This window comes from Phoxinus phoxinus (assembly GCF_949152265.1).
Source record: "Phoxinus phoxinus genome assembly, chromosome: 11".
Lineage (NCBI taxonomy): Eukaryota > Metazoa > Chordata > Actinopteri > Cypriniformes > Leuciscidae > Phoxinus > Phoxinus phoxinus.
Window position 1 is genome coordinate 7,139,066 of NC_136886.1, and position 19,546 is coordinate 7,158,611.

Below are 19,546 nucleotides of genomic sequence, written 5' to 3' on the forward strand. Positions count from 1 at the left end.
CTAGATAAACAAAAAGAGCCTGGGTTCAATTTTGGCAACAGTTACCCTTTAACCTAAAATCTTAAAAGTGAATGGACATGGTGTAGAGTGTATTGCTGTAAGTGTTGCACCTGGAGGAGACGGACAAACTGCTGGTATTAGAATACTTACCGAATGCAAAGAGTGACAAATCACCCAAGATTAATCCCAATTAAAGGTGGTGCTGTGAGTTCAGACTATAAGTACGAACATGTCAAGACGGAGTAATTAGCAAATGTTCTTTTCAAAGAATCTCATTTATGATTTAGCGGATCACTTTTATTGAAGAGGACCCACAGTTGCGACCCAGCCCTGTGCCTGAGGATGTGGATATTTCCTGATTCTCAGACATGTCACAAAACACCAGTCTTATTTACCGTCTCTGTTTGGTGTAAAAGGAAGTAATCACTTACTGGATGTAGTTATTTACAGCCATTGTCCTTCTAGAAGCCCTTGCAGCGCTCAGATAGTGGCAGTTACCTTCTGGCTTTCAAAGCCTTCTGTGATACCTGAGAGCTGATAAAGGACATTTCCACAGATCTAGTTCAAGTGTCATTGATTATTATCATGCCTTTGATTTATTAAAAAATTAAAACACCATATGGCATTTCAAAAACGAATGAAGGTGACCCTGTTTATTGTGAGAAAGACAACCTTTCTCCTTCACTGGTTAACACTACTCCATTTTTATTACTATTATGTTCAAGGGACATTAATTCTTATGAGGGATACAAGATAATAAGCCATCCATTTTATTAATGCAACATTTATGAAGATATCTGACTAGTGCCTGTAAAGGTGTCTAATGTCAGGATGTCTAACCTAAAAATAGAAAACTACGGAAAGGCTTTTGTGACCAGGGCTGGAATCAATTCCTTTGCAGTTCAGATAATATAAGTGAAATTTTTATCTCAGTGTATGAATTGATATATGAAGTGTTACCGTTAATTATTAATTTTTTGGGTGGAAAAACAGAATGCATTACCTATCTTGAATTTTTTTAAATAACAATTTAGGTAATTCCTCTTCCTGTTATTCCAATTCGACTTCCTGAGAATGCGGATGATTTAATTCAAAGATATAGAATTGTAATATATTTGTCATGTCTTCTCATTTACATTAATGTCCATGTTGTTCTTCAATAAGTGCAGAGTAAGAGTTATATGAGATGTAACAAAATCATTTAGCAAAACAGCCTGTAATTATGCTTTGTTATTGTTACCACAATGAATTATTGTGACATGCGAGTTGAACGCTCTGCATTATTAGAAGGTGTCCTGCAGTTATCGCGCTGCTCCGTGAAGCTCGTGGTGGTGCGCAGGCCTTAACCTGTGGTTTGCTGCGGTTAGGATCTCCTAATTACCTGTGACACAGAAGTTGTGATGTGAACTTTTTCTTGTGAATCATGTAATCAAGAATCACAACAGTGTGATATGAATCATCTAATGCTCTGTGAGCCTTGTATCTAAATGCTAGGAAGCCATGAGGCTTGTTATTGTGCAATCAGCTCTAATCGCATTTCTATCGCATCTTGTTCACCTTATCTGTGAAAGTGGCTGAGTAAAGTGTCTGTCGTTGAACACGTTGAACTGGCCACTTTTGGGGAAGATGTCATATGATGTGCCTTTTTATGCATGATAGGATAACACATTTAGCTGGTGCCATTTTAATTTATGCATTGCCGAGCAATGAGAGGAAAATTGTGGTGTTGTCGTTTTTAAGATGACATTCTTTGGCGCTTGGGCCCCATCTAATTAATACCAGCACATATTTCTGCATATATAATTAATCATTCTTTAATTAAACCTCATTAGGAGGTGATTTGTAGCATTTAGGAGGCTAGGCAGTCTTGGAATCTAATGAATAGAGAAGTGTAATTATTTTTTCAGACCCATCAATGCAAGTTGTTGAAATGAGATGTGACTGCAGAGCTCTAGAGAAAGTTACCATCATACATCAAAATAGTTATGAATCGGATGGCTGTTTTCAAGCTCGGCTACGTCTCGCTCTTTTCTCTCTCACGCACAGTTACCAAAAACATGCCGCGAGTCAGAAAAAAGAGTCTCATGTCAGTGTCTCGGCAATAACAGAAGCGACTTTTCTGGAGCAGCGTGTCTGGCTTTGACATTAAAGAACAGGTTCGTGCTACAGTCAGAGACACAGTTCGCCTAAAAAATGAAAATGCTGTCATCATTTACTCACCCTCATGTCATTCCAAACCAGTATGAGTTTCTCCCATCCGTGGAACGTAAAAAGAGAAATTCTGAAGAATGGGCTGGTCTCTCTTTTCCATGCAATTACAAAAAAAAAGGGGGCACCATTAAAATGGTGTCAAGTCTTCTGAAGCCATACGATAGCTTTGCTTAAAATATCTGATTTGTGGGGGGGGGAAGTTTTGATTTTTTCCAACATGATTCACAATCATGAATCGAGTTGACTCATTTACTTAGCTTTCTGAACAACTCTCTGAAAATGAAGACTATCCGTGAATAGTATACAGACTTAAATTATGGCCTGTTTCTGACAGAAATATTATTTGGTTTCAGAAGATTTGGAGTGAAGTCAGACCACTTTTTGAAGCTTGAAAACTTTAGTTCCCATTTATTGTTATTGCATCGAAAAGAGAAAAAAGTCTTTAGAATTTATTTTCTCCACAGAAGAAAAAAGTCATACAGGTTTGGAACGACATGAAGACGAGTAAATTACAGAATTTAGATATTTTGGGTGGACTGTCCTTTTAATTAAGGGCTTTTCCATTAAGGCTGACTATTTCTGCTTCTTTGCCAACATAATTGTACTTGTTGGCCTTTTTAGGCACAATCAAAGCTTTCTAGAAGTTACTTTCCTATATACTTTGAGTGCTGTAGTCCAATAGCAATTTAAAAAAGCTAACATTTCTGATAAATTGTTTAACTCTCAATAGGTCTACTACATACAGTAAGTGTTAATCCATCCCTAATCACAGCATTCCCATTCACCTACACAATTGGCAGCAGAGCCTCTGTTGCCATGGCAAACTCCATCGGTTTCCAGGGCAATGGCTTGTGTCTCTGTGTTGAAGTAAGAGTATGTAGTGTGCAGTGAGTACATAATGAAGCTTACATTGATTTCCTCATTCAAACTTGCGAGTTTGACCATCATGCTTTGCAGACTCAGAAACACCATATTGTGTATGACTATGAAATGCCACAGTCAGTCAGTGTCACGTTTCTCTTTCTCAATAGTGTTTGCTTGTTAAGAGAAGCTAATGGAATTTGGGGAAACTATAGCAACCAAAGGAGGTCTTTTTGGGTTAGATTATTCATGATTCATTTAGTCATGATCCTTAGGTACTGTAATGAATCCTATTAATGCACCTGTTCCCACTTTCCAATGATTAATGCGTTACACATATAGGCACTGATCCTTTCTATATAGTCACTAACCTTCTAAGTGCTTACATCTGGAAGATCATTATAGATGTCAGTTAATATCTTATTTTCGTCTTGTCTCTCACGTGTACTGATTCAGAATTAATTTCTGATAAATTGTTTAACTCTCAATAGGTCTACTACATACAGTAAGTGTTAATCACAGCATTCCCATTCACCTACACAATTGACAGCATACTTTATTGTATTATATATACAATATGTATATAAATACAGTATATATTTGTGTGTGTGTGTGTATACATACAGTATATCAGGCAAAAAGCATAGTGATTAATATCTTACAATAGATACTGTAGAGAAATATGATATACATATAAACATATACATGAATGTATATTAAACGATCCAGTATGTCAAAACGATCATATAGTGGCCAAAAGTGATGTCCAGCATAGGAAAATTGACATCTTCACCATTTGTCCAAATATTATAAAAAAATGTGTTAAAGATTTTTGTAAGCATATTGCGTAGTTGTGCTTGGAGTCAATTGTTTTTCTTTCTGATAATGCAATTAAACTTTTTTAAACATTTTTTGACCAGACTCATACTGTACAAAGAATTTATAAACACTTGCAAAAACAATAGAGTGTTATAATATAAAAAATATTAATTGATTACTGATTATGTTGATGTTTTGTTTTTTCCTGGAGGCTTTTTGTTTTTATTTTTTCATTATTATTATTTTGGTCAAATAATTTTATCAGATAAATACCTTAACCAAGTTTAGTGTTGTATGTATGTATGTATATATATATCACATGGGTATAGCGATAAATATTTTAATATAAATATAAATAAATATAAATATTGAATATTGAGTATAGGTATGTATATATGAAATTATATATTGATCGTTATACTGTACTTACAGTATATGATCGCTGCAGTATTAGTATGAAAATAATGAAATACTGATAGGCTACCAAGTCTTCACAGCATACACATGTACAGAGTATTGATACTGTGCGACATAGCATTGTTAAACCAACACGAAACAAATGAAGAAAGACTGAATCAGCAGAGGTTCATGTTCGCGATCGGCCCTGGTCGCCCTGTACTCAGCGTCCCCGGAGACAATATGTCAATACTCAATACTGTGCTATCTCTGTCGACTGGGCCGCGCTCATGGTTTCTTTTTTAGCTTCTGCAAAGCCCAAGGACGACACAACCTGGCCAGTCTATTCCATACCTCTCAATGAAGCCTGCAGAGACTGTTCATCATGCCAAGTTGAGTTACTGTGTCATTTGTTTGTTAGTTTGCTTGATGCATCAGCTAACATTTAACACTCAAAGGCTAACTTTACACATATCTTTTTCACAGCATCAATACTGTGTCTTCCAGAGCATGAATTATACAGCTGACAGCTGAATCGTTGGAAATTAAACGTCATTTAACACTTTAGAATAAGGTTAATTAGTTAACATTAGTTAATGTAACATTAACTAACAATGAGCAATACATTTGTTACTATATTAGTTCATCTTTGTTAATAAAAATACATCTGTTCATTGTTTGTTCATGTTAGTTAACAGTACATTAACTAATGTTAGCAAATACAACCTTTGATTTTAATCATGTATTAGTAAATGTTGAAATTAATATTAACTGATTAATAAATGCTGTAGAAGTATTGTTCATTCTTAGTTCATGTTAACTAAGGTAGTTAACTAATGTTAACTAATTAACCTTATAAAGTGTTAAAAAAAACATCTAAAAAGATTCTACAGAAGATTTTGTCTGGCTAACTTAATCTACACACACTTACAGAGTGTGTTGCTGTCACAAAGACGGGTCTGTGTCTTAAACTAGTCTTAAAAGTTAGCCATTAAGTTTTTTTCTTCAATAATGGTCCTAACTTTTTAAAGTAAGCTATAAAAAAGGTAGATTTGTCTAGTAAGAAAAGTAAGACTACCTCTTTACTAACTGCTAGTTTGTCGAACTAGTCACAGTCTTACATAGTGGCTAAGTTTCTGTAACCGGTTCCTGATGTCTCAGGACACACTTTTGAGTGATCTGTCAGGTAGCAGGGACAATGTGTGGTCCTCTAAATAAAACGCCTACAGTATACACCTTTAATTGCCTTACAAGAACTATCTGCCACCTCCAGAAATGTGCACTTGCATAATGCATAATAGAGCTTCTTTCGTAAAGTGTAAATCACCTATGAAAATAAACAGAACCACCAAATCCAAAACAGGCGCACAGCTTTTAATTAACATGATTTGGTGAGTAATTTTTGTGCCCTCCTAAAAAAATATATATTACTGTCAAGAGCAATTTAAGTAATTCTCTGGCATGGTTTAAATGTTCTTTCACGCCATCTTATTTAACCTTTTCACATGACATTAGACACAAGGTTAATGTAATGTTGATGCATTGAGTCCCTTTACTGGCCTTCATTATCCTACCCAAAGGTATTACTATGGTATGCGGTTTAGCTCGGTCAATATGTAGTATTACATGGTTAGCATCAGAACAGAAATATGTAATATTCAGCATATTCTTAGTTTAAATCCATGAATCCATCCTCTGTTCCAAGACCTACTGAACATGCCTTCCAATTAAAATGATTATTAAATGTTATTATATTTTACAAATATGATATTTTCATGATACTGTTTGTTTGTATTGCTTAATATAATTGATTGTATAAATATTAAAAATATTTTATTTTCATAATAAAGATGCAATCAACATATTCCTCTACTCTCAATACATTCTGGTATTGCCTTTTCTGTAATTTATAAATGTAATGCTGCTTTTAGACTGGTTCACAAGGGTTGAAACGGCTTTATAGGTAAGCTAAAAAAAAATAAAAAATGATGTGAGCTCTGGCTAATTTTGCAGACACATCTTGTATGTAATTGATTATGAAATGATGAGAAAGTTCCGGCATACAAGAGAAGGCTAATCTAGAGAGAGATAATCAAAGATGGTTTCTGTCAGCGTATCACAGAGGCACATGGTGTCTCACTCTATTGAAGTCTTTCCCAGGCCGTTAATACTCCATCGAGACATGAGCTTGACTGAAACAGGAACAGACTGAGCGTGTGATAAACAGGAAGGTGTACGTGAGAAAATTGCTTCATATTGAAATCTTTTTATTACAAAATTTGCCGTCTTGGCCATTTTGAGCACATTTTGTTACATTAGGCTACTGATATTATGCGCCATGAAACAAGCACGCAGCCATCTTTAGAATTTTGTGTTTGAACTTCAGCTTTTGCGGTTGCTCTGTATATTTCTATGGCATCGCTTTTCGAAGAGTAATAATAAACTGGTGAAGTGGATTTACTTATTGTAGAATTGAAGAAAGTTATCATGAGCAGTGTAACGTTTGAAGAGGATGTCATAACAGATGCCAGTAGACCGGGAAGATTTTAGAATTAGTGGTTAATTCATAAATCATAACCTTACCTTCGTGCCGTGGAAAACACACCGGAAGACAGAACACAACGAGCGCAGCGCTGAAAAGAAAATTCTACATTTGGTCTCATAATTGCTGTCTAAGAAACAAATGAAATCAGGACTTTTTTTATTTATTTATTTATTGTTACCAATTAGCTAATAGTAAACTGCTTTTGAACTGAGCGCTGTCTATTTATTCATTAATAATGGAACAGTTACCACATAATGTAATATAAAAATGAGCAACAATTAATCACATCCAAAATAAAAGTTTGTTTACATCATATATGTGTGTGTTCAGTGTACTGTGTATAATTATTTTGTATATATAAATACACACATGCATTTATTTATTTAAGAAATTGTTGCATGTATACATATTTATACATAATTTATATATACATATTTTATATATAAATAACACATTTTTATTAAATATACACATGCATGTGTGTGTATTTATATACAAAATAATTATACACAGTACACACACATAGCCTATATTATGTAAACACAAACTTTTATTTTGGATGCGATTAATCACAATTAATAGTTGCCCATCCCTAAAAAATGATTACACATTTAATCATTCCCCATACATGGATATGGAAATAAAACAAACAATATACTAACTTCTAATGGTGTGTTATTCATCTACCACAGTAATGTCTTTTCTCAGCAAATATTACTATATGCATTATCATTTATGATTACTTTAATTTATTATTGAGAATATGGCTTAATTCAGTTTAAATTTTAAGTGATGTATTCTTTGAAATCCACTGTTTGAGAAAATCCATCCATTTCTTTCCCTATTGCATAGAAATTCCATTCGACTGAGCAAGCTAATAAATCACAGAAATGGCAAATAGAAAGGGAGCAGGGTTCAACAGTTTCCCATGCTATCATTTTATTCTGTCCCTGCCACTTGGCTTGTCATGTTTATAGTGACAGGTAGCTCTCACCGTGCTACGTTATAGTCAGTGCAATCAATAGAAACGACCGTAAAACACACTACACAAGACCTGCTGAAGCACGGAGAGCATCCTTAGTGCAGACCCTTCTCTTGGTGTCAGAGATTGGATTGTTGCTGGAATGGATTTGACAGGGATGCAAAGGCCAGGGGTACAAAATAAATGGCAGTCAAGGATGGGTGTGTGGTTCTAAGGCAGATGCAAGAGAGAAAGAGAGAGAAGGGGGGCTCAACGTCTTTAGAGTAGAACCAGAATATTGAAAAGGCATTTCTCAAGATATGGTGCCAGTTGTGCCTGCATGCTGTTCAAAAGTTTCACACACAAGGCTTAAGCTTACAGTCTAAAATTAATGTTTGAGCTGTTTTAACATGCACTGACATATCTTAAAATATGTCCAGATGTACACCAGTAATGTTTTTTTTCTAAGGGGACGTTCACACAGAACGCGTTTTTCCATTCCAATGCACTACTTTTACATTGTTTTTCTATGTAAACGCACTAAACAGACGTGTATAAAGGTTGCGCTCGCGTCTTGCGTCTTTTGCAGCGTCTCGTGCGTGACGGTGTTCTAAAAACACGGCTCTCAAGTTAAAATCAGTTCAACTTAAAAAAAAATTTTTTTTTCCCCATTCCAATCCCCCCGTCTCGCGTTTTTCAAAGCAAAAACACGTTCTGTGTGAACAGAACACGTTCTAGAACACGTTCTAAGGCACGTTTATAAAAGCTAATGTCCTAAATGAACTAAGGCCTAATCCTGGACTTAATCTAAGACCTGTCTGTGAAACCAGGTCTAAGACTTATATTCAACAAGCATCTAATTGTTGATTAAAAATGTTTTATTAATTTTAAATATATTCAAATATGTAATGGGGCTGTAAGCGATTAGTCGCGATTTATCAAATCCAAAATAAAAGTTTGTGTTTACATAATATGTGTGTGCATTGTGTATAATTATTTATATATATATATATATATATATATATATATATATATATATATATATATATATATATATATATATATATATATATAAATACACACACAAGCATTTATATATTTGAGAAATATTTGCATTTATATACTGCATATATATTTTTATATGATTTATATTATATATAAAGATAACTATTTTATATATAAATAACACATTTTTCTTAAATATATACATGCGTGTGTGTATATATATATATATATATATACAAAATAATTATACACAATACACACACATATATTATGTAAACAGAAACTTTTATTTTGGATGCGATCAATCGTTTACAGCCCTAATATGTAATTTTAAGTTGTAATAATACAATTTAAAATGTTATTAAAATACAAATTAAAAAAATTATTTTAAATTGTAATAATAATTCACATTTTCAATGTATTTTTTGTTTAAATTCATGCTTGGTGAGCAGAAGAGTGTCAAGATTCTCTCACTTTTGTCTAGTCTATTTCTTGGTTTTGTGACAGAGCCCTGACACTCCTGTTGTGCCGTGTTTCATGTGCTTTCATGACATGTTTTGTCTTGTACTGTGTAGCACGCAGCTTGTGTTTTACACTAGCTGTGTGCTTCCATGTCTCGTTTTGTATGAGCACATGGCACATGGAGAACATAATACAAACATCATTTTTAAAAGACATAGCATAATGTGGTTGAATACATTCTTAACTAAATTGAGTGCATGTTTCATGTAATTGCAATGAAGGCAAAATAGGTAGAATTCAATATTTTTCTTGAACATACCCTTCCAAAAGCATTGGCTGATATTCTAATAATATTAAATTCTATAATGCATTATATTTATATTTATTTTCAAGTTGTTGTTTTTTGCACCAAACTAAGCAGCATCAAAGCTATCAAATAATGTGGCTAATTTTAGTATGCTGTAAATTAAATATTATACAAGTCAGCAAATAGCAGTTTCTTGACAATTGCCATTATACTAGTTACTCTTGTGAAACCGATGTAGGTTCCATGTGGAAAATAACTGAGACTACTCTCTGAGATGCATTAAAAAATAATGTGATTACTGCGGATGCTGTACGCCTCTCTTAATTACCTTTGCCTTGACCTAAGTGTAATCCTGAACGCTGTCTCTTTGTTGCATGGTGTTACTGCCTTTAAACTTTAAACATTCAGATCAAGAGTCAAATTACATGATTCGTTGACTTTTGGGTGTGTTCGCTCATATTGTAACGTTTTGTCAATCGTTCAGTTCTACATTTGGATGTGTTGCTGCTCTCCACGTCTCAACTTTTTTTTTCATCTTTAGCTTGTTGCGTTTCTGTAAATGCTTTCGCCACTGTCTGATTTTCCACTGACACACAGGCACACACTCACACACACATGCATTCTTTTCTCTCTCCCATCCCTGCAATGCTAAAAAGCGTGTCGTCATTGTCACCATAGCAACTGTGTCTTGTGCGACGCTTGAACGCACAGCTGTCTCTGCCAGGATAAGCAGCGGCGTGCGTATGTGCATGTGTTTACTTTGTGTACCGCTGGTTTTTGTTCGTGTTTGATTCTTTGTGCCAGTGTCTAATGTTAAATGTATGAGCAAGTTTGTGTGGTCGGGTGTGTCTCGGAGAGAGTCACTGGTGCATAACTGCGTATTTGTGATAGATACGTGTCTGATTTCTCATGTTCTTGAATGACACACACATGAGAGATGAGTTACACTGTGCAGAATTATAACTATTTCTTATACTTAGGTTAAGAACTGTTAAAGGGATAGTTCACCCAAAAATGACAATTCTGTCATAATTTACTCACTCTCGTGTGGTTCCAAACCTGTATGACTTTCTGCCTTGTGTGGAACACAAAAGAAGATATTCTGAAGGATGTTGCTAACCAAACAGTTCCCATTGACTTCCATTATATGCTTAAACAAAAAGAATGGAAGTCAATGGGAACCAAAACTGTTTGGTTACCAACATTCTTCAAAATATATTAATATATGATTACAGAATTTTAATTAATATTGCATTTAGGTGTGTAAATCATCCTGTACCAGTTCTGCAAAGACGAATGATTCCTCAAATAATGCAGCTTGTTGAGGAGGGCTGTGATATTACTTTTCAAAGCACCAGACTTACAATTTGAACCTATGCACATTAAAACATGAATATATCCTATAGGCGCACATGGAAGTAGAAACTTGTGTCATATGTAGTGATCTGAACATCATAGAGACTTGTGGTATCAGCTATCAGAAAATGTTGAAATCGAGTTATTTATTAATTCTATCTGATGGTCTACAATGAAATACAACATAAAAATTGGAGCATGAAGTGTGTGTGTGTGTGTGTGTGTGTGTGTGTGTGTGTGTGTGTGTGTGTGTGTGTGTGCACGTGTGTGTGTGTGCGCGTGCGTGCGTGCGTGGATGTGTGTAAGAGAGCACTCCTGTAGGATCCCAAAGCTGCCCGACTGGAGCTATTAATAACTACATGAGGGGCTGGGCAGGTTTATATATAGACTCTGTGACTGGATTTTCCCTCTCATTGCAGACAAATGAATAATGAACAAAAAAAAAAATAGGGCTCTGCCAAGGACCAGTCACTCAGGTCATCTAGCTATGTGTCTGTGTGTGTGTGCACGTACGAGGACACAGCTGTTGCCCCTGTATCTCAAGGGCTTTACAGATACAGCCGAACCTTGTCTTCCAGCATCAGGTCAGAGCTGTTTCGAGAGACAAACAGAAGATAAAGACGAGGACATTTCTTCAAGGGCAGTACTAAAAAACTGAACGATTCATTAAGGATTTTAACTCATTTCACATTGATATTCAGGAGAATATGTACGTGTGTTTGAGTGCTTTGTCATGCCATCGTTTGGTGGAAAATGTGGAAGACATGGTCTCTTCTGGTAACCATGGCGACAGTGTCACTTTCAGAGGGACGTGAAGGCGTGTTCGGCAACACTATCAGAAGCTCATCTCTCCCTCTACCCTTATATCAACCCACAAGTCTGGGTCTGTCTGGGTTCTCACATTGTTGCAACTTTTTAAATGATTGCTCACATTCAAGTAAATTATGTAAATGAAGGAATGTATCTAGAAGCAAAACTCCTAGCCATGTTAGTAGGTCATTGTGGGCGGTTGCAAAATCATTGCTATCTAGTTGCTAGGGTGTTTCTGAATGGTTGCTTACTATAGCCCAAGTCAATATGGTTCTTGTCTTTAGATTTGCCTCGAGTCCATTCTTCAATAAAGGTCCAAATATTTGTATTTGATTGATCATCTGTTAGAAGTCTGATGGGCTGTAAAAGTAATATCACACCTCTCCTCAATTTGTATTATTTGTGCTGTAATTCATGTCCATAGCAGAAATGGTGCAGGGTGAGTTATGTGCAAGTACTTGGGGTTAGGGGTTCATCTAGATAGTGATGATTGCCATTTACAATAAAAATTAACCACTGATGCAACATTATATATTGTAAGTAAACTGATAAGCAAGTGAAATAGCCTCAACTACCTCGGCCACGTCTGTACCATGGCATCCAGTCCGAAAGGAGCTGGATAAGTGAGAGAGAACCACATCGGACAGTTTGTCTCTTGAGATGCAAACAGGTACTTCCGCTTGACCAAACTTCTCCCACAGGAGCCCCTGCCTCGACAGGATGTCTGCTCTGTGGTTTTGATGCCCAGGGATATAAACAGCTCTTAGAGAAAGCAGCTTCCCTTGGGTCCACAGGAGGATCTGGTGAGCCAGTTTGTATAGGTGACGCGACCGCAGAACCCCCTGATGGTTTCTGTAGGAGACCACCGATGTGTTGTCCATGCGGACAAGCACATGATGGCCCCTAAGGTCTGGGAGGAGGTGTGTTAGTGCTCGAAACACAGCCATCAATTCCAGCCGATTTATGTGCCAGGAAAGAAGATGGCCCTGCCACAGACCCTTAGTTGAGCTACCACTCATGATCGCCCCCAACCCGTGAGGTATGCATCTGTCGTTAGTGTTACGAGACGACAAAGAGTCCCCAGCCCTGGGCCTTGGGAAAGAAACCAAGTTTTTTTTCACATAACTAAAGGCCATTGCACACTGAGTCCGAAATTTTCATGAGTTTTTTCGTATTTGTGATTCGGTGGCTCTGAATTGTCAAAGCACCATTCAAACACCATTCAAACTGCTTGTTACAGATGCGAAAAACGCAGAAAATCGAACCCGTTTCGATTTTTTTTTATGACGGACGAAAGTTTCGGAGGCAGTGTGCAAGCGTGATTGACATAACATGAGGTCGTATTTATTTTTTGACGTGCGAAAATTTCGTATGCGAATTTCGGACTCAGTGTGCAATGGCCTTAAGGCATGTAGGCCTCACCGCGTGACCTTGATCATGTGGAGTGGGTTTCTCTTCAGGGAGAACCCCTGGTTTTGAGCCACCACTGCAGGGGCCTCATGTACAGCAGGCCAAAAGGTATCACGTTGGATGCAGCTGCCATGAGACCCAACAGTCTTTGGAACTGTTTGGCAGTGAGTTACTTGGCTAATTTTACCCCATTTACGGCTGAGAGAATCGACGCAATACTAGCAGACGTGCTTGCATCGTCGTCGAAAACCAGACCACACCTAGAGAAGTGGTTCTCTGAGCTGGAAGAAGCACACTCTTCTTGGCGTTGAACCTCAACCCCATCTTTCTCATGTGAGCGAGAATGACATCTCGATGCCGAACCGCCATGTGCTCGGATCGAGGTAGAATCAACCAGGCGTCAATGTAATTCAATAGTCTCAGAAGAGCCAGAGATGCATTCACGCATTTCGTGAAAGTGTGGGGTGATAAACATAGGTTGAAAGGAAGAACTCAATATTGGTACACTTCACTGTTGAAAGCGAACCTCAGGAACTTCTTGTGTTGTGGATGGATGGATAAGTGGAAGTATGTCCTTGAGATCTATCGTGACAAACCAGTCCTCGGACCTGATTTGTGACACGATCTGTTGAGTGTAAGCATCTTGAGCTTCTGAACTGTGCGATTTAGTTGGTGCACTGCAGATCTAGAATAGGACGCAACCCTCCATCCTTTTTTGGAACTATGAAGTAATGGCTGTAAAACCCTGACTCCCTGCTGGGAGGAACCCGTTCTATAGCCTCCTTTTGCAAAAGCTCGCAAGCGTCTTTTTAGTCCTGGGCATTGCCACATAGCCATGGTGTTTCAGCCTCAAATTATTAGAATAATTAGATGTCTGGGGGCTGAAAACACGATAGGAAACGGGTTTCTTCCACGACCTCGACACCTCGATGTGGAAGAGGTGTTAGTCAGGCCAGTAGGGGGTGCTCATCATATGGTCTGTGTGGGTCCTAATGCCCCAGTATAGTGATGGGGACACTGTACTGTAACAAGCACAGTCCTTCGGATAAAACGTTAAACCGAGGTCCTGACTCTGTGTGGTCATTAGAAAATACCAGGATGTCCTTGAAAAAACAGTAGGGGTTGAACCCCGGCATCCTGGCCAAATATTTCCATTGGCCTCTGTCCATCAGTATGACCTCTGAATCATCCCCATGATAAAATTACAGAATAGATTAGTACAGGACTGGCAACTGTAATTTCCCCCATTAACACCTTCACACTGTATGTAAGTAGCAACCAGTCTAGCATGGTGTTGATGCTGATGATAAGAGGGACAGAGACTTCTACACTTTTCAAACAAACCTCTTCATGTGACTGCCTCCTACCGAGCTTGAAAAAGGTTGCCATGACAATTCTGCAGCAGTGGTTGAATGTCAGTGGTCAAGGTCAAAGGAGGAGGTTTCACTGAAGAGTCACAGAAACATCTGCTGAACGAGTGGGTTATGCAGGATTATATTTACCTATTTTTTATCTCTTTAAAAAAAAACAAGTGGCAAGTTCATAGCAATTTCCTCTTTGTGTTCATGTTGGGTTTTTTTTTTTTTTTGGTGGGGGGGGGGGGAGTATGTGGGGGGGGGGGTGACCTTTAAACCGTTTTCATCATACATTTTAATTTATTGGCTCTATTTAATAATAAATATCACGGTATTATTAATATATATATATATATATATTTAAGTACATTTTGAAAATAATAATTTGTGTCCATTTAAAGGAGAACTCCGGTGCAAAATGAACCTTTGGTCTAATTACACATTGTTACCTAGTCAACCGTTATCTGAGATTTGTTTTCATGATTATCGAATGTAAATAGTTTTATCTCTAAAAACAGTTTAGCCTATAACGCTAGTATAACGCTAGTATATGGGGCGTAGAGTAATGACAAATAAAAATCGCTTGTTAATACCACTAACAAGGCTCAAAATAGCCCCACACTAACACGGTAGCATAATGAGGGTCCCTACCTTCAAACCGAAGCATTGAGAACTTTGACATTGTCCAGACAGTTTAATAAGAAGATATTTTATACATACAGTCAACTTCACGTATACAAGCAGAATCCATCTTGGAAAAACAGACTCTATCAATCGATCTACGAACCACCGATCCAAATGCGCTGAACTGTGTAGAATCTCATATGGTCCAGCGCATTTGGATCGGTGGTTCGTAGATCGATTGATAGAGTCTGTTTTTCCAAGATGGATTCTGCTTGTATACGTGAAGTTGACTGTATGTATAAAATATCTTCTTATTAAACTGTCTGGACACTGTCAAAGTTCTCAATGCTTCGGTTTGCATGTAGGGACCCTCATTATGCTACCGTGTTAGTGTGGGGCTATTTTGAGCCTTGTTAGTGGTATTAACAAGCGATTTTTATTTGTCATTACTCCATGCCCCATATACTAGCGTTATACTAGCGTTATAGGCTAAACTGTTTTTAGAGATAAAACTATTTACATTCGATAATCATGAAAACAAATCTCAGATAACGGTTGACTAGGTAACAATGTGTAATTAGACCAAAGGTTAATTTTGCACCGGAGTTCTCCTTTAAGGAAAAATACAAATATTTTAATACCTCTTTAATTTTTTTGGATTTTGTTCAATTCTTTGAGTTACACCTCATGTAAAAATAAGCACATGGGGTGGTTCTTTTGTCACATGACAACATGGCTTCCTTCATGTTGATTTGGCAACATTTTTTATGTTCACATATTCCTTGAGTATGGTAAAGTAATGAGTATTGCTTTTATGCATTTACTGTAGCTTTTAAACCATGCGCGCTCTCTGACGTGTAATGTATAGTTTCCCTGAGAACGTTGAGACGTTATTGAAAATTGTGACTGATTCAAGATCCATACAGTTTCTGTGATTTTCTAGGCTTCAGAGAAAGCTATTGGCATCCAAAAGAGAGTGATGTCACTTCAGGTAACAACCTGATCATGGAAATTACCGAACTGTAACAAAAAGAAACATAAATAAAATGTTTTTAAAAAACATAATAAACTATGTCATGTGTATATATCTGTGTGTGTGTGTTAAAGAAGGATCTCATTTGTGATTTTTTTTTTTTCCTTTCCTGTGGGATTGCATGCGATTGAATTGCTCTTTATGTGATGTCCTGCTGTGCAGTTTTTGCAGCCTTCACACGCTATTGTGTGTGTTTGTATGCATATGAGTATTTGTTGTGTGTCTCAGGAGAATATCATTTGTAGATGATTGTAGAAACTCCCCACTGGATGTGATAATGAGCCACTCACCTGAGATGATGCAGAAAGGCTTGGATTTCTCCCTGTGCATCCTTGGCTGTCTCTACACAGGGAGTTGACCCTGTTATGCCTTCCTCAGCTTGAGTGTGTACAGACATTATTAACAGATTATCACTTGGTCAATGGCTCAATTGATTGTGCTCTGAGAATATGTGCTGAAGCCATTTAAAATGTACTTCCCATTTAACATTCATTGTCACTGAAGTGGACTGTCTTTTTTTAGCTGCCCTTTTCACTTTTTAACATTAAGAATACTTTATAACGCACATGTGCACACACATGTTTGACGTAAAAAGCCAAGAAAATGACCTACAAAAGGATTCTTTCTTACCTTCCTTCAGGGTTCAGAATCATTCAAAGCTAGTAAATTGTTGTTGCTCAGAGGTTGCTCTTTCATAGCTCAGATGTAATGGAGTTGTCCGTTATGTTTCTTAGTATTAAATTTGGTCTCCATTTGGCCTTGGAAACATTTGATGAGAAATGTTTAAATTGAAGATAAAATTGTCTAGGAGAAAAATGGAAACGTGCCTATTTCTCATTTGTCATTTCTCTTAAGAGAATTCTCATATTGTTCTATTACAATTCTTTGTCTTTTAAAAGACCAGAACACCACTGCTAACCACTTAGGACCAATAAAAAACGTTATACCTTACAATGAAATGCAGCAATAGAATATATACCATTGACATCACAAACATCCAGCTAACATTAACACCTTTTATTAGACAGTGAGGATCAACAAGAAGGGGGGTGGGAGCTCCAGTATGACTTAGTAGAGATTGTGGTTGCTGATACCGGTGTGGAAATAATGCCGCTAAAGCTTTGGCAAGCTTATAAATAAAAGGCTAATCTTTGCTGTTTATAGGATGTTTTTAATCTTATTATCGCTTCTAACTTACCCTCATGACTCACGTGACTGGAGGGTATCATCTCCTCTTTGACACATAATAATACAGAGAGAAACACCTACAAATGCAATGAGTCACAAAAGATTTCCATACTCATGTGAAGGTGAATAATACAGACAAAGAGAGATTAGCAAGCTAAAATAGGGAATAGAGAATGAAGTTAAAGATTCATAAACAGAGTGGCTGTAGGTGACAATTTTTCTCTTCACAAATAGGATGTATCATTAGAATTATCCCAAAACTGACTCACAATTTAGGAATCCTCAATGATGTTTCCACAATCATGTTTTTTGCTTATAGCATTCAAAGGAAGTTGTTCCAGGCTTTTTTCTAAAGTGGTCTCCTCCTTTCCACTCCCCCGAAGAGTTTATGAAGCGATTTTTGAGTTTCTTTTTCCAAGTTTTTCTTATCTCAGGGTACGTTTACACGACAACGATATGCTTAAAACGGAGAAGTTTATCCGCGCACAGACGACACCATTATCAAAACGATCTCTTCACACGGATCAGCGAAAACGACTAAAAACACTGTATTCTGCTGCCAGGCCATTAAATGGTGATGAAACACTATAGACTGAACACGTAATACCAACCCGATCTCACGGCAATTCGTACGAATTTTACGAGGTGGCTAATTCGTACCAATTCATACGACCTCACTCGTACGAATTTGTAAGTTTTTTGCTAAATCGTACATATTTTACGATTTGCCAAAATCGTATTACGAATGACCTACCCCTGACCCCGCCCCTAAACCCAACCCGTGGGTTTAGACAAATCGTACAAATTCGTACGAGTGAGGTCGTACAAATTCGTACGAATTAGCCACCTTTTAATCACTCGTACAAATTCGTACGAATTGGTCGTGAGATAGCGTTGGTAATACGCATGTGCACGAATTCATCGTCTTCAGAGATAGGTGTTTTTGTTGTTTACATGGAGACCATTTTCAAAAACTTGCATTTTGAAACCCGTTTTCAAAACTTTGCGTTTTCGTTGTGTAAACGAATGGCCAAAACTAATAAAAAGTTTTACGTTTTTAGATGAAAACGGTGTCATGTAAACAGCGCCTCAGCCAAAGACCTTGGCCACTGTTGGGGTCTTGATCATTTCTCTGACAATTGCCTTTCTTATTTAATTATTTGGTATGAAAGCCTCTTAGTTGGCTTAGTGGTGTAGGATTGTACCACGTGTTTGCCATTTTGTTGTAATAGACATTATGTTGTTCTGTGGGAGATTTAAAGCTTTACAGACCTTTTTCTAATTTTCTAGCTTAACAGTTTTTGTTTTTGTTTCTGGAAAGTTTCACAGGGAACTATTTTGTGTTTAGACAGCAGGACAGATCTTATCTGATGTTTTAGTTGTGAGTCACACGAGTCCTCTGTTATTTCAATCGCTAGAAATTAAATACTTCACCCAATTTAGTTGTTTTAGGTGCTACTTCTGTTTATTAATAAACTGAGTGATGTAATTACTAGGAGTTTAGTTTTAGTGTTGCTATGTCAAGATTGTCTGAATAATTAGACTGTGTTGTGGATTTGTCTACTAACCAGTATTCAGTTTTTTTCTGGTTATTCAGTGTTTTCTCAAAAATGTTCAAGCAGTATTACTACTTTGCAATGCTTTCTTGACCTAACATCACAGGTAAAGCCATTATTATGCAATATCCTGGCATTCAGTGTAGCTGTTCGACTACTCAGAAGTGAGTAAAAAGACTTGGATTTTATGTCGATGATTTGACTGACAATGTAGTCAACAACTTGTTTAGTACAGGGCTGTCTAACTAGGTTTTCTGGTGTAAAGCATGCTTCAACAAAGTTTTCCACAAATCACAACAGTGGTATAACAACCCGCTCATAGTCACAAAGAAAAATGTATTGCCAGTTACTATGATTTACCTAGACCTTACTTGTCACTTTTTCAAAATTATCAGTCTGTCTCTCACACTTTAATTAATCCTGTCAAATATATATAAAAAAAGAAACTCCTTAGTGGAATTGTTACATCCATTGCCACCGTGCATTTCTTCAGACATTTAATACAGCAGTCTTTATTTAAGCACCAGTGTTGGATTTCTCTTATGATTAGAACATGAAAAATTCACAAAGTATAAATAATATGAATCCATCACTAGACTAGTATATACACTGTTAGAGGTATTGAGACACAAATCTCAGTATTTCTT

The 19,546-nt window shown here is 36.8% G+C and overlaps 1 protein-coding gene across 3 annotated transcripts in view; it reads left to right on the top strand.

Moving 5' to 3' along the window:
* The window catches only part of kcnb1 (potassium voltage-gated channel, Shab-related subfamily, member 1), a 62,192-nt gene that overhangs the window by 40,102 nt on the left and 2,544 nt on the right, over window positions 1-19,546 (top strand). The gene's annotated exons all lie outside the window — the stretch shown is intronic.